Source organism: Lissotriton helveticus, chromosome 3_1 (assembly GCF_964261635.1).
Source record: "Lissotriton helveticus chromosome 3_1, aLisHel1.1, whole genome shotgun sequence".
Classification (NCBI taxonomy): Eukaryota; Metazoa; Chordata; class Amphibia; order Caudata; family Salamandridae; genus Lissotriton; species Lissotriton helveticus.
Window position 1 is genome coordinate 1,582,562,155 of NC_136061.1, and position 17,500 is coordinate 1,582,579,654.

Consider the following 17,500-nt stretch of genomic DNA (forward strand, 5'->3'; position numbering starts at 1 on the left):
GAATAGAAAGAGCAAAGTATCAATAGAAAAATGAATAGATCCAAAGCATCCGAGGATTAATATATCAAGTACAACGGAGCCAATCCAAACCCAGAGCCTATCAAACAACACGGATATCATGCATGATCTAGAAGTTGAAAATCCAAACGCTCCAGTGAATAGAAAGATAATAGAATCAACAGAAAAAAGGAAAGAGCCAACGCTCACAACAATTGAAATATCAAGTACTCTGGAGCCGCCAATCCAGAGTCTATCAAATCATAATACAAAAAAAGCAGATCAAGAACATCTAGTTCAGCTCCCCCTAAGCACTGACACAACAACGCCAAAACAGAGTATCATTAGAACAGTAGATAATGTTACGGATCAAGAAATTAACAAAGATAAAAAATGGAGCTACACCAGTATCAGAAGCAAAAGGGGGGACTCAGCAGGTAGCATAAACATCATTACTCAAAGTACTGGAAACTACAATAACAGTCCTGAATATGCAGTCTGATAAGTTAGATACCCAGATTGACCTAATGAACATTATAGCCTCGTATATTGTAGGAATAAACACGAAACTGGAAACACTAGCTGATCTAACAATGACAGACCGAGCATCAAAAACGTTACTAAGCAAAGACTGTGTGTGTGGTCCTATAATTGATAAGCTAAGTAACGTTCCAGCGATCCTAACAAGTATTTTAAATGATATAAAAAGGACCAATGATCGGGAGGGAATAATAAACTGTCTAACAAAAACTGCAGTAGCAATTCCACAAAGCGCTGTTACCGGGGTCACAAAAGTATCAAATGTGGCAGAAACTCCAATAAGCTGTACTGACATCAAAAGTCATAAGCATAAAAAGGGTAACGCTGGTAAAGAACCACAAAATATGAGAAGTGATGGACATATGACCATAGTAAAAAATGCAACCGAGGGTCAAAGTGAGCAGCAGCTACAAGAAGGTCAAAACAAGATAGAGAATGGCCGGCAATCAAAGAGACAGAAAAAAAGAGCAAGGAAATCCAGAAAGAATAATCTCAACGTAATTCAGGAAACTTCGACCAGTAGGAAATGGTTCCCCATCTTTGAAACTAAAAAACTCGACGTTGACCCAGAAATGCAAGTCGTACAATTAAATCAAAGATCTATAGTGGAGGAAGATTGTCAACAAGGAGATCTTACCCAATGGACCTCATTAAGCCATAGCATACAATCGAATGAATCATGTGATATAATGCAGATAAATCAACATCAAATTGTATGTGCATCGAAAAGAACCATCGCAAGGTGTACAACAACCAGCAGGAATAATCAGCCAAAAACCACGGGTTGCCCACAGATGGGGCGAATGGATCACCCGCAGGAGATGGAAAAAAAGGAAAACCACGCAAATAGAGGCAAGAATCCACTAGGGGATCTCTCAGGAAAGGTACAAAGAGTGACAGTAGAAGAACCGCAAGAAAGGCTACCTCTGGGTGGTAGGAGTAAGACCATGGGAAGAAATGGCACAGGAGATCCTGACTTCAGAAATTTTCCAAACAAACAGGAATCGAAGGAAAAGGTACAAAGAGAGACAGTAGAAGAACCACAAGAAAGGCTACCTTTGGGTGGTAGGAGTAACACCATGGGAAGAAATGGCACAGGAGATCCAGACTTCAGAAATTTTCCAAACACACAGGAATCGAAGGAAAAACTGAGCATTAAAATCAATACACAAACTGGAATTAGATATGGAAGCATACACAGGGAAGTAACAGACTACACCGCATCGACCCAAGCTGGTGATCACCAGAATAACCCAGTGCAAAGAAAGGAATCTACGGAGAAGGAGCAAAGAAAACCTCCGGTAGGAGATATACCCAATGAAAACTTTATAATTAAAATCATTAAGCGTGAAGGTGACAAACATGGAACCACTCAAAGAGAGGTATTCCAACGCACCGAACCAAGTCTCATACATCTGAGTGATAATCGAGAAAATAATCAGGATAAACAGATCATAATGACCCCCAATTATATTTCTCAGGGACAACAAGACCTTCTCATTCGTGGGAATTTATTAAAATTAATAGCTGAAATTCCGTCACTGAAGCATTTGTCTACTTCCGACTTTTTGTCAATTGAATTTCTCGAGAAAGAAGAGAATAGTAGTACGGAAAAAACACTATCAATGTGGAAAAATGAAGATATCGTAGCACTAATAATGAATGCCAGAGAACTGTTTGAAAGTTGGGGTATCACAATGACAAGACCAGCAAAGATACGATATCCCTCACCTCTACTAACAGAGATAAAGAGAAAAAAAAAGAAGAATTACAGATCGTTCCTGCATACTCAGTACTCCACAACGCAAGAGGAAAAACAAACCCGGCCGGAGACGCTACAGGGAGTCCTATTCCTCAACAAGAGGGCAAAAATGAGATTGGAAAGCCACAGCCTTAAATGTTAGGAATACGGAATGAAATAACACCACCGAGGAAAAGAAGGGTTCGAGGGATATTTTTAAAGACCTGCCATAGTTCATATCCCCCACACAATACGTTAAACAACAGAGAGAGAACTAGGGGTCTTTGTTGCGAGAATTAGGTACAATAAATCCTAATCAAATTGCAAACGTAGTCAATACAGTAGTGAGTAACAGATCACAATATGATCTGTAAGAATCAAGGGTACATACTTATGCTGCCAAAACAGGATCACAAGTGGTTGTCAGTGAGACTCAAAGGTCGTAGTCATGGATTCCCATCAAAAATCTCTTCTAGATCTATATTCTCATCTGGTCATCCAAAACAACTGGGGTGGTCTGTCCCTAGGTCATTGGGACCGTGTCCACACCCAATCGCTAGAAAGTTCTCAGTGAGTCAAACCCACACACACTATGTTGACCATGAGTTAGATAACAAAGTATGGGAATATGTGCAGTGCAAACAATGTAATAATGTGGGACATTAAAATAGAGTGGTGAAAACGAAAATCAGTATATTTTATTTAAATGGTTGTTTCACCCTCTAATTAAAAACAAGAACAGTGCAAATGACGAGACAGTCATAAACAATTATCGACTATCTCAAAAAGGGGCCAACATGTTTCAGCCTTTAAACTTTATGGATCTTCAAATAAAGAAAAATGAAAAATGAACATGAACTTCATCTGCTCCTTTGTTTTGTCCTGAAATTGAAAGTACATGATATACACAGTTTAGATATTGTTTTGTCCTGAAATTGAAAGTACATGATATACACAGTTTAGATATTGTGGATACTATATGACCTATCAGTCTTTGTTGTACATGTGTTCTAGGATTGTGCTCTCCTTGACCCCTTCTCTTTGATGGTATAAACTATGTCAGAATCCGTCTAATCTGCTAAATGATGCCCTGTGGCAAGCCCAGGAGGATCCAAATTCAAGTTACGGTAAATACTTAAAAAAGGCATTAGATGATACTAAGATGAAGGAGTTATGGACTAAGAACCCATCATTCCAAATCTTCCGTGGCTTAGCAAACAAGTCGTCAAAACTGCAATCATTATTGGCAGACAAAGCCACATTAGCAAAAAGATCGCACAGATGGATGGTTCTCCAATCATATACTACACTTCGACTGGCGGAATACCTCGGCGCAACATGCTCGCCGCACTTGAAACTCAAACTAATGGCATCCAGATTTGGGGTGTTACCAAGCCTAGTGGAACAACCATCGTGGAAATACAGTGGCATCAAATCTTGTGGTTTATGTGGGGAAGCCTGGCAAGACATCATCCATCTAATATGCGTCTGTCCTAATTTAAAAATGCAACATATGCGATTATTGAAAAAGGCATTTATTGACAGAGGTATTCGAACATGTAGAGGGGCAATAATTAAAGGACTCAGCATGACTGACCCTCAGCTGGCTTGTAAAATAATGAAATTCTTCCTGTATTATGAGACAAATTTTAAATTGGCATCATGAGAAGGACACTGCTGTCGCTTCATAAGAAAATATTGAATTCATAAGCGGGTTCATGTTTTTAAAAAATATATATATATATATCATTTTTTTTAAATAATATTTTATATTGACCGTATATTTGTATTATGAAATTGTTATGGTTTTAACTAACTTAAACAATAAAGACATTCAGACATATTCTTTTTTAACAGCTCTTAAAAAGTCATCTTCTGAATACAGAGCACCAATTATTCTTTTTCTGGCTATTATGGGGGAGGCTCACCCTGTAGTTCTGTGCTTGCATAACCTAAGCGGGATAGAGCATCTGCTTTGCCATTCTTTTTCCCTGCTTGGAACTGCATTAAGAAGTCATGGTCACTAAAAAATTGAGTCTAATACAGTTGCCTCAGAGATAGAGCCCTTGCAGATTTCAGAAATTGCAAGTTATGATCATCTGTAAGGACAGTTATTCTATGGTTAGATCCTAACAAGTATTGCCTCCATTCTTCGAATACCCTCTTAGTGGCTAGCAATTCCTTGTCACCAATAGCATAGTTTTGTTCAACTGGAGTTAATTTACGCGAGTAATATGCTGTAGGATGAAAACATCCAGTAATAGGATCTGCCTGGGAAAGGACCCCTCCCACGGCCACTTGAGAGGCATCAGCCTCAACCACAAAAGGTCGGGACGGATCTGGATGTCTTAATACAGGTGCTTGAGTAAAGGCGTTCTTCATTGTGTTAAAGGCCTTCTATGCCTCAGCTGTCCATTGAAACTTAACCCCTTTCTTTAAAAGCCTGGTTATCGGTAAAGCTAAATCCGAAAAATTGCTCACAAAGCGTCTGTAAAAGTTGGCAAAACTGAGAAAGCTCTGGATCTCTTTAACTGTTTGTGGAGCTTGCCAACGCGTAAATGCTTCAACCTTCTGTGGGTGCATACTGACCCCTTGTGGTGTCACCACAAATCCAAGAAAGCTTACCTCCCTATTATGGAGACAGCACTTTTCTAGTTTACAATATAAATGGTTGTCTCGCAAACGTTCAAGGACCTTTCTACCATGAATTTCATGTTCTTGCTGAGATGAGGAATAAATTAAGAGGTCATCAATGTAAGCAATGACAAACAGGTCCAACATATCCTTTAAGATCTCATTGATGATTACTGGAAAGTGAAGGAGCATTACATAGCCCGAATGGTATCTCAAAATATTCGTATAACCCATATTTAGTGCAAAAGGCTGTCTTCCACTCGTCCCCCTCTTTAATTCTAATGAGACGGTAGGCTTCTCTCAGATCCAACTTGGTGAACACTTGGGCTTCTTTTATTTGATCAAGGAGGGAGGATATCAATGGTAGGGGATACCTTTTCTTTTTTTATAAATCTTTTAACTAAACAATCTCGATATGATGGTACATGGTCACAATGATCAGTAGACAGGTTACAGCATAATATAAAGGAAATAACACATAATTACAGAGAATGATTTTGGCGGAAATCACGGGGAGGGAGAATCTTCGTTGTCTAGGTCACGAGGGGGGGGACAGATATCGCCTCTGTAGGCATTCCAATGGGCCCATATTCTAGACCATTTCCGGGGGCACCCCTGTGCCACGTACACTGTTTTCTCACGCAACATACTCCAATTGAGGTCTTTTTCCCAGTCAGTCACAGTAGGCGTATGTGCGGACCCCCAGAGTTGGTATATTTCTCTTGGCGAGTATGCAAGTGAGAGTGACCCATTGTGTTGAATATGTGTTAAGATCAGTAGGCTCCCAGATATTTAAGAGGCACCTGGATGCCAACGGGTTGATTACAACCCCCAGCGATTCGCTCATAACCACATGGATTGCTCGCCAGTATTCTTGTATTTGGTCGCACTGCCAGAGGATGTGCATGAAGGTACCTGTGTGTGTGCATCCCCGTCTACATGAATCATCGGTCAGCCCACCCATGTGCACTAATTGGGGTCCCGTCAAGTATATCCTCTGAAGGATTTTTTAATTGCACTAGGCGGAGTCGTGCCGTATTGCAATCGTCCGGGGAGACGAGACTGACGTCCGCCAGTCCTCATCATCCAGTTTGATCCCGTCATTAGTCCATTCATCACGGAGTGCCAGTAGGGGGTCCCCCATATTATTTAGTAGTTTACTATAAGTAAGGGAGATGGCTTTCTCAGGCAGATGGCCATCTAAAAGTCTGTCTTCTAAAGGGGAGCTTTCCGGAGGGGTTGTTCCATAGGGCAGTGTTGTGATTAGTGCGTGTCGAACTTGGAGGTAGCGGAAACGCTCCAAGTTTGCTAGGGAGTATTGATTCTGCAATACAGTAAATGATTTCACGCCCTCTGCACTCAAAAGGTCCGTGATGTGGGACATACCAATTAGGTCCCACTTGTCAAAACCCCTGGACTGTCAGAAGTCTCCCAGTTTTTGAGAGTCCCACAACGGTGTGACAAGAGTCAATCTGTCATTCCAGCCAAGAGATTTGGTTGCTGCATGCTAAATTTTAACTGCATGCCTCGTAGTATAATGCACGGACAAAAGATCTGTTTGGTAGGATCCATCGGTCCATGGTAAAACCGGGATCATCTGGATGAAAGTAAGTGCAGTGGTTGATTGCAGTGAGGTGCGCCGCCCAGTAGTATTTCCTGATGTCCGGGATTCCAATACCGCCGTCATACCACCCAAGAGTACGTTTTTTCATGGCTATGCGTGGTCATCCAGTCCACAGAAGAGGGGATACCTATTCTTAACAGTAATGGCATTTAATGCCCTATAATCTACACAGCACCTAAGACCTCCCTCTCTCTTTGGTAAAAAAAGAGAGAAGAGGAAGCTGGTGAGGAGGGGCGAAAAAACCTATCCGTAGCATTTCATCCAAGTATTCTCTCAAATACAGGTTTTCCTTTTCTCCCAAAGAGTACACCCTACTGCAGGGTATACGAGCTCCAGGCAAAAGGTCTATCCTACAATCAAAGGACCTATGAGGTGGAAGGTTAGTGGCCTTTTCACTATCAAATACTTCCTTGAGATCCTGATAAATGAGAGGTAACTCAGGTTCCTCAATACTGGTGATAGCATCGACCATTTTGAGACTGATCGTGTCAGGAAGAAGATGGTCTTTACAGCAGTCGGAGTTAAAAGTAAGTGTCATCTCCTTCCAATGAATAAGTGGACTATGTCGACATAATCAGGGTAACCCTAATATAGTTGGAAACTGAGGGGAGCATGTAAGATCGAAGGCAATGAGCTCATGGTGCCTTTTCTGAATGATTAATGTTATATCTATAGTAGCGTGTGTAATGGGGCCAGACTTTAGCTTACTCCCATATATTGTGGTGACCTCCTCCCAAGAATCTTTAGACAACCAAGCATTTTTCTTCTCGTGAGCCCACTGTGTGTCCATAAAGTTGCCTGTGGCACCAGAATCCACCATTATTTGTACATCTGTAACTTGATCTCCCCATATAAGGCGTGAGGAAAGAAAGAAATGGCATGATACAGATGCCGTTTGCGACACAATCATCCCTGAATTACCCAAAGCCTTTGTCTCATGAGACTTTGGGCTTACTAGTTTTCCGAACGCCTTGCCTGTCTTGGTTTTACAGGACATTCCCTAAGGAAATGGCCCTGCTTCCCACAGTATAAACACAATTTCTTATCCCTCCTTCGCTGTCTTTCTTCTTCGCTAAGAGGCCCCCTTAATCTCCCTCTTTGCATTGGTTCAGGTTCTTCGGTTGTTTTCTCGGATTCTGTTTTCTTCTCTTTGTAAATAAAAACTTGTCCTTCTGACTTGATTCTTTCTCTCTTTCTTACAGAAATCCTATGATCCAATTTAACCACAAGGTCTAGTAGGGCTGTGCACGACTCAGGCGGGTCAACTTCCTGTGCTAACAAATCTTTTGATTCTTCTCTCAACCTCTGGTAGAACAAGGCACTACGCTTCTCCTCGGGCCACCCAGCTTCTGCCACTAACCTATTAAATGTGGAGATATAAGTAATTAAGGGCCATATGTATCAAGATACCCATTTGCGATTCTCAAATAGCGATTTTTAAGAAATCGCTATTTGAGAATCGCAAATGGGTATGTATGTACAAAATCGCATTTTTTTTGCAATTTCTTAAAATTCCTTAATTGCAAATAGCAATTAAGGAATACTATCCTATATTTCTATGGGCCAGGAGGCCCATAGGAATGAATGGGAAATTATTCTCAATTTGCGATTCGCAATTTGCTAATCGCAAATTGAGAATAATTTCAAGGGTGCAGGGGTGTCCAAAGGACACTCTGTTGCACCCCTGAAATATGCATGGGTGCACATGTGGCGCACATACATGCCCCAATGGCATGTATGTGCATCACATGGCACTTTGAAAAATGCAAAAAGTGCATTTTTCAAGGAATTCGCAACTTACCACCAACTAGAAGTTGGTGGTAATTTGCAATTCCTTAAGGACATTTTGCAAATTTTTTTTGCTTCGTACATTGCATTTAAGGAATCGCAAAATTTGCGATTCCTTAAATGCAATTGCAAAATAAGGAATCGCGAATTTTGCGATTCCTTATTTTGCACCAGATTTTGCTTAATACATACCATGTAGCAAATTCGCATTCGCAAAGGCCGAAATTCTGTGAATTTCGGCCTTTTCGAATGCGAATTTGCTTGATACATATGGCCCAAAATCCTTAGTTCCCTGTCTTAAGTTCAGAAGTGCAGTGTCCACTGAATGTGTGAAGGAATGTCCATTGAATAATGTCCTGAGTTCTTTCTTGAAAGCAGTGTAATTCTGTAATAGTGGAGTGTTTCTTTCTATTAGGGGTATGGTCTAATTGGAGGCAGACCCCCTCGAGTAGGATGTAACAAATGCCACCTTCTCTTGGTCTGTTAGAAAGCTAGAGGCCTTACACATAAAGTGAAGTTGACACTGACTAATAAAGGCCGCAAACTTTTTAGGATGTCCTAAAAACCACTCGGGGCAATGAATTGGACTGTGACTTGTATTACCGGAATACTAGTACTAGGAGTCCTGACCATGTTACTCATTCCATGCTCAGACCTCAGTTCCTGCTGCAAAGTTTCTACCCTTGCTGAAAGGGCCTGTGTTTCTTTCTGCAAACTACCTATCATGTGGGCTATGTCTGTAAGGGTCACCCGACTCATTTCCATGATGTTTGGGCAAAAAAGAATACTTTTCTATGGGCTTCGCGTTCTGTCAAGGTTCAAAAACATTTTTGCAGGAACGTCGTGAATATCAATAATATTTAAGCAAGATCCACGACTTCGTCAAGCCACCTATTGCACCCAACCTAGTCAAAGTGACAATGGTAACCCATGGAAAAAGGGAAACAAAACAAAGAGATCCTACGTCGCTATTCAAGTGGCACAGGACCTGTCAGGATAAGGCACAAAGCTGTGGGCAAGTAGAGAATCGCAGAGAACAAATTATCATGCAGAAATATTCACCCTATATCCCTTTTAATTCTCTTTGTGGTACTATTCCCTACCTTGAAATAATAAGGCAAAAGTCTTGAAATATCTCTTCCTCCATGTAATAAGTAAATGTATAAGGTTTGTGTCTGGTTCTAAAACAAATAATAAAACAATACTGAGTTGAGTGTAACTTGTGAAAGAAGCTAAATGTAAAATTCTGTGCAGATGCTAAAGCCTACCTATACTCCATATCTTGCTTGTGACAATAATGCTCAAAATGTTTCTTCTGTACTCCACAGCGTAAAAATTACAAAATATAAACCTCATATTCAGGTACTCTCTTTCCTTATAAATAGGTTCACCAAAGAATAGTAGTATCACAGTAGTAGTAGTAGTAGTAGTAGTATCACAGTACATTAATTAAAGAGTTGCGCGAAAGCGCTATTACCGTCAACTTCAATAATGCAGACTTGATTTTTCTTTCTCTTTTTCTTCTTTTGCAGGTTAGCCAAATAGCCCCTTAGAGACGCTGCCAAGAAAGGACTCACAGGAGAGACGCCGCCGAAAGAAAATTCGCAGGAGAGACGCCGCTGAGACAAGGCTTCACAGGAAAGACGCCGGCGAAACAAGACCCACAGGAGACACGCTGCCGAGAGAAGGCTTGCAGGAAAAGAAAACGCTGCTCCAACGTCGGAGCAGCACAGGAGACGCAGTGTCCCAGGAGAGAGCAGGTAGGTCAGATTTGGGCAACGTTCCTGACGCAGGTGTACACGAAGCATCACTGCTCGAGGGAGGCTGTGCTTTGACTCGCCTGACCACTCTCTGCGCATGCTTGCACCCGAGCGGTGGCCATCATAGTAGTTCACGGGGATCGTAACCGGCAATCGTGACAACCCCATCCTGGATTCCCCTGTGTGTCTAGTTTTCAAAAATGTATAGGTTTGCTAGGTTTTCCTTAGTACTGGCAGAGCTAGGGTTCAAATTCTACAGCTAGGCACTTTGTAAAAAAAAGGGTCAGTTTTCACTGTAAAAATGTGTTGCGTCCACGTTGCGTTTTGGGCCTTTTTCTGTCGCAGGCACTAGGCCTACCCACACAAGTGAGTACCATTTTTCTAAGAAGACATTGGGAAATGCGGGATGGGTGTAATTGTGTGGATCCATGCAGATTCCAGAACTGTCCACCACAGAAATGTGAAGAAAATGTGTTTTTTTTTTACAAAATTTGAGGTTTGCAAGAGATTCTGGGTAGAAGAACCTGGTGAAAGCCAGACACGTCACCAAATCCTGGATTTCCCTGGGTGCCTAGTTTTAAAAAATGTAGAGGTTTCCTAGGTTTCCATAGGTGCCGGTAGAGCTAGGGTTCAAAATCTACAGCTAGGCACGTTGCAAAAAAAGGGTCAGTTTTCACTGTGAAAATGTGGTGTGTCCACGTTGCGTTTTGGGCCGTTTCCTGTCACGGGCACAAGGCCTACTCACACAAGTGACGTACCATTTTTCTTGGAAGACTTTGGGGAATGTGGGGTGTGTGGAATTTGGTGGATCCACGCAGGTTCCAGAACTTTCACCACAGAAATGTGAGCAAAATGTTTTTTTTTTAATAAAGTTTGAGGATTGCAAGGGATTCTGGGTAACAGAACCTGGTGCGAGCCAGACAAGTCACCCCATCCTGTATTCTCTTGGGTGTGTAGTTTTCAAAAATGTGTAGGTTTGCTAGGTTTTCCTAGGTGCTGGTAGAGATAGCGTTCAAAATCTACAGCTAGACACTTTGCAAAAAAAAGAGTGATTTCACTGTAAAAATATGATGTGTCCACATTGCGTTTTTGGTAATTTCCTGTCACAGGCACTACACCTACCCACACAATTGAGGTACCATTTTTAGCAGGAGACTTAGGGGAACATAGAATTTTAGAGCAACTGTTATTGCCTATTGACTTTCAATGCATTTCTGCCTTCCAAATGTAAGACAATGTGTAAAATAGAAGTCACTTTGAAAAATGTCCTATGATTCACATGCTTGTATGGCTAGCCACAATTTCAGAGATGTGCAAATAGCTACTTTTTCTAAACTCAATATTTTGTTCCTATTTCAGAAATACAGAGGTGTCTTTCATACCGATTTTTCCCTGTTTATATTTTCCAAAATGAATTGCTCTATACCCAGTTCACAATAAAAAAACATTGCAAGAAGCTGCTCAGTTATTGGCTCTGGGTTCCTCGGGTTCTTGGTAAACCTACAAGTCCTATATATCCCCACAACCAGAAGGGTCCATCAGATGTTACGGTATATTGCTTTAAAAAATGTGTTATGCTTAGAAGAGGTTACAGGTGAAAACGTTGGCCCACATGGCCGTTTTTTAAAGACATTTTCAATTTTCCAATTTTCAACTGTTAGTTTCTATAAGAAAACCTTGACGGATCTACAGAAATGACCTCTTGCTGAATTCAGAATGTTGTCCACTTTTCAGAAATGTATAGCTTCCCAGGATACGTCATTGCTTTCATTCCCATTTGAACCATTACCTAGAAGGAGGTTGAAAACACAAAAAAAGCAAAAATAGGCTATGTCCCAGTGAAATGCCAAAACTGTAGAAAAAAATTGGTTTTCTGACAAAAGTCTTCTTGTCCCTGAAAGCTGGGAAGATTGTGATTTCAGCACCACAAACCCTTTGTGATACCATTTGCAGGGAAAAAAACAGATGCTTTCATCTGTAGCCATTTTTCCCCATTTTTCAACAAAAAATATGTTGCTGTATTTTGGCTAATTTCTGGGCCCCCTCTAGGGCAATCAACAAACCCTGGGTACCTTAAAAATCCCCATGACAATGGAAGAAAAGAACACAAATTTGGCGTGGATACCTTATGTGGTCAAAAAGTTACTGGGCCCTATGTGCAATTGTACTCCAAATAGCCAAAAAACGGCTTAACTAGCAGCAAAGGGGTTAAAGTGTAGTGCCTCATTAATGTACAAAAAGGCAATATATTGTGCTATTACTAGTGGTATAGTGCGGGAAGTAATAGAAAAATTTAGAAAAATAAAATGAAAGAGGGAAATAATAGAATGAATTGATGTAATAGTATTATTATGTGTTCAGAAGAGTTATGACAAATGTTGGCCATGGTTCCACTGCACCTGCTGCACCATTCAAATCATGACCCTATTGCCTGTAAGGTAACTGAAATCATGTCTGCCTTTTTAGTAGTTAAATATAGCAATATTTGGTTTTTGGAGGAGTTGTGACAACTTTTGGTCTGGTGCCCCTGCAGCATCATTGAAATCATGGTAGTAGTGCCTGCTAGATGCCTGCCTGTTTAGTAGTAAAGTTTAGCAACATCCTGCATTTAGTGAGCTCCCTAGAGCATTTGTCCCAGGTGCCAATGCACATACTCCACCATTCAAGTCCAGCCCCTTTTAGCTGCAAGATAACTGCAATTGTGTCTGCCTGTATAGTAGTACAGCATTGCAACATTAAGTGTTTGGAGGAGTTCTGACAACCTTTGGGCCTGGTGTCACTGCACCTGCTGCACCATTCAAATCATGACCCTGTTGTCTGCAAGGTAACTGCACTTGTGACAGCTTATTTAGTAGCTAAATATAGCAATATTTGCTGTTTAGACAACGTTTTGCCTGGTGCCACTCCACCTGCAGCATCATTGAAATCATTGCCCTAGTGCCTGCTAGATAACTGTACCTGTGACTGCCATTTTAGAAGTAAAATTTGGGAACATTTTGCATTTAGTGAGGTCCCTAGAGCATTAGACTCAGGTGCCACTGACAACCTTTGGGCAATATGCCACTACACCTGCTGCTCACTTCAAATCATAACCCTGTTGTCTGCAAGGTAACTGCACTTGTGACTGCTTGCTTTGTAATAAAATAAAGCAATAGTAGATGTTTAGTGGGGTGCCTAGAGCTTAGGATCCCAGTGTCACTGTACCTGCTACATCATTGAAATCATGACCCCAGTGCCTGCAGGATAACTGTTTATTTAGTAGTTAAATATTGCAACATTTGGTGTTTCGAGGAGTTCTGACAACTTTTGGAACTGGTGCAATTAGACCTGCAGCACCATTGAAATTATGGCCCTAGATAACTGCACTTGTTTAGTAGTATAATGTAGCAATATTCTGCATCTAGTGGGGTCCCTGGAGCTTTTTGCCATGGTGCCACTACACCTGATCCACCATTCAAATCCAGCTCCTTTAAACTGCTAGAAAGAAAAAATAATAACTGCTATTGTGTCTGCCTATATAGTAGTAAAATATAGCACTATTAGCTGTTTAGAGGAGTTGTGACAACTTTTGGGCCCGGTGCCACTGCACCTGCTGCACCACTCAAACCAAGACCCTGTTGTCTGCAAGGTAACTGTACTTGTGACCACCTGTTTAGTAGTAAAATATAGAAATATTAGGTGTTTAGTGGAGTGTCTAGAGCTTTTGGTCATGGTGCTACTGCTACTGCACCTGCTGCACCGTTTAAATCATGCCCATGTTGCCTGCTAGAAAAATGCGCTTCTGACAGTATTGTTTAGTAATAACATTTCGCAATAATCTAAGATTAGTGGGGTCCCTAAAGCTTTTAGGCCCAGTACAATTGGATCTGCTGCACCATTCAAATCAAGTCCCTTTTAACTGCAAGGTCACTGCAATTGTGACTGCATGTTTAGTAGCCAAATATAGCAATATTATGTGTTTAGAGGAGTTCTGACAACTTTACAGCACCATTCAAATCATGACCCTGTTGTCTGCAAGGTAACTGCACTTGTGGTTGCCCGTTTAGGAATAAAATATAGAAGTATCCAAGTGCTTGTTAGATAACTGCCCTTATGACTGCCAATTTAGTTGTGAAATATAGCAAAATTAGTTATTTAGAGGGATTCTGACAACATTTGGGCCAGGTGCTGCACCATTCAAATAATTACCTTGTTTCCTGAAGGATAACTGCACGCATTACTGCTTGTTTAGTAGTAAACTATAGCAATATTTGGTGATTAGTGGAGTTATGACAACTTTTGGCCCCAGTGGCACTGCACCTGCTGCACCATTTACATCTAGCCCCTTTCAACTGCAAGGTAACTGCAATTGTGACTGCCTCTTTAATAGTAAAAAATACCAATATTAGGTGTTTAGAGGAGTTCTGGAAACTTTTGGGTCCGGTAACACTGCCCTTGCTGCACCATTCAAATCATAACCCTGCTGTCTAAAAGATAACTTCACTTGTGACTGCCTGTTTAGTTGTAAAATATAGCAATCATTGGTGTGCAGTGAAGTGCCTGGAACTTTTAATCCCAGCGTCAATGCATCTACCGCACCATTTAAATCAAGCCCCTTTCAACTGCAAGGTAACTGCAATTTTAACTGCCTGTATAGTAGTAAAGTATAGCAATGTTAGGTGTTTGGAGGAGTTCTGACAACTTTTAGGCCCAGTGCCACTGCACCTGCAGCACCATTCAAATCATGACCCTGTTGTCTGCAAGGAAACTGCACTTGTGGCTGCCCGTTTAGTAGCAAAATATAGCAGTATTATGTGTTTATGGGATTTCTGACAACTTTTGGGCCTGGCGCTACTGCACCTGCTGCACAATTTAAATCATGACACTGTTGTCTGCAAGGTAATTGCACTTGTGGCTGCTTGTTTAGTTTTAAATTTTAGCAATATTCTGGGTTTAGTGGGTCCCTAGAGCTTTTAACTGTAAGGTAACTGTAATTGTGACTGCCTGTATAGTGTTAAATATAGCAATATTATGTGTTTAGGGGAGTTCTGAGAACATTTGGGCCTGGTGCTATTGCACGTGCTGCACAATTCAAATCATGACACTGTTGTCTGCAAGGTAACCGCACCTGTGGCTGCCGGTTTAGAAGTAAAATATAGCATAGCCATTGTATATTAACTTTATTTTTAACTTGCAATGTTTATTACATTTAGAATTTGATATATAAAGCTGCACAAGCACCGCCAACTGTATTACAAGTTAAAAATGTGTAGCTCATAATATGGCGGGTGGCTTTTTGCTATTCTCAACAGGCACCGACATGGGAACAGCAAAAAAGTTCCAGCATGACATGGAGGTGGACATTCATGCCGTGTTGGAGCTTTGTGGGGGTACAGACAGGGGGGCACATATTGCGCCCCCTTGAATGTATCCCCATGGGAGGACCATTGTTCCTGCACCACCAACCATTTCATGGCGGGCTCTGCCATGAAAAGACTGGTGGTCCAGTAACTCATAATATGCTGAGCGGGACTGTGCCAGTCCCCACTCAGCATATTCTGTTGTTGCGCTCCTGACTAAGAGGCGACCCAAAGCTCACTCTATGGGCACGATTCACATACATAAATGTACACTTTTGTGTAACTTCACAATTTTTTGGTAGCCACAAACTACAAGTTAATAGTACATTTATGACTGCAGAGAACCCACATTTTGGGCAGAGAATTCTGCACAATAAAAAGATAGGTCTGTCCTATCCTAACTACTTTTTAGGTCTCGCCTACGCAGCATGCATGCCATGCGCTACATAGGAGAGACCTTTAGTAATCGATTTGCTTTTTGGCCCAAAAACGTGCACACGTTGCATTGCTTCCAATGGCAACTTGTGTACGTTTGGCGATTTCCCTTGAGGAAGCGAGCTTTGAAACCATCTGTTTGTAATTAACAGATGTTCCTGCTCGCTCCCGCAAGGGAAACAGGCACAGGCCCCCTCCTCACTCCCCTCCCCCTGCTGACTCCTCCTCTCCTCGTTTTATTACCTTGGAGGCCGTGCGTGATGTTTCCAAAATGCGCGCTCGCCCAACTACGGTTGGTTGGTCTCAGTTACAACAAATGCAGCGCCTCCATTTTAAGAACAGTTCTGCGGTCTCCATGATCAGAGGACCAGACCCCAAGCGCCCCCAGCAGGAGGACGCCATGCGCAGCCACATCGGCACCCACAATGGCACCCACAATGGCAACTTCCACTGCAACAAGGCTGTGGCTTGTTTGTTTTTTTACTTTTGGCGCGCACGCTTGTTTCTGTAGCGACCAGCAATAGGAGGCGACGGTGCGTTAGAGCCCTGCATCGAAAACAAAGTTGTTGTGGTAAAAATTAAATTTTACATTTCCCCACTTACCGCGTATACCATGTTTTAGGCATCACCAAAATTGTTCCTTAACTTGATGTGGCGTCTCTAGTTTCCGATTTTCAGCGTCCCTGCCCGCTGGAGAGGTGCCGGAGACGGGCCTCTCTGCCCTCCTGCTCCGTGTTTGCAGAGTCCTGGCTCCGGGGGTGTTTGTTCAAGTGGCGCTGTGGGACGAGGTGCGAGCCAAGAGTTTACAGCAGCAGGAATGTGCTGGCTACCAGTTCCTCTCAGCAGGCCTCCTCTGCACTGACACGCATGCAGCCTTTGATACCACAGCACAGCCAGTGAGCCCGGGGCCTGCTCCAGTGGCCAGGCCCGGCAGGGACTGCAGATTCAAGGCCTTTGCTTGACACGGTGTGTCACCTGAACACAGTCTGGGCGCCACTATACATGGTTTCTGTAACTACATTTAACCATAAAACAAAAAATGTATACAACTAAAGTAAGCCAGACCCGTTGGCTTTGCCAATGATTGTTAGCAAAAAAAAATTGTTTGGATATTTAATACATAGGTAACAACTCATTGTTAGACCTGGTACCATTGGCGTGAGTCTCCCTTCCATTTTTTTCTGATTGCCTCCTCTTTTTTTTTTATATGTTTTGCTGGTTTAGATCCTTTGGGCACTGTGCCTCTGCTATTCAGTGCAACAGTGCAAGTGCCCCCTATGTTAAATTGATGTGTTGATTAGTGACTCCAAGATTGGGTTATCTGATTTACCTGTCAGACCTTTGTACAGTGCACCATGTGTGCCCAGGGCTTGTAAATCAAATGGTGCTGGTGGGCTTGCAGCACTGGTTGTGCCACCCACAGAAGCAGGTTGTAAAGTGTGCCTAAGGCCTGCCATTGCAGGGCCTATGGACAGTCCAGTACTGCCATGTTGACTTGGCCAGTGCACCCACTTGCCAGTCCCTAAACCTTCCCTTTTTTTTACATCAGACACCCCTATGGTAGGTCCAAGGGCAGGGTGCGTTGTAAGTATAAGGTAGGGCATGCCCTAGTGTGTGTGGCATGTCCTAATAGTGAATTACA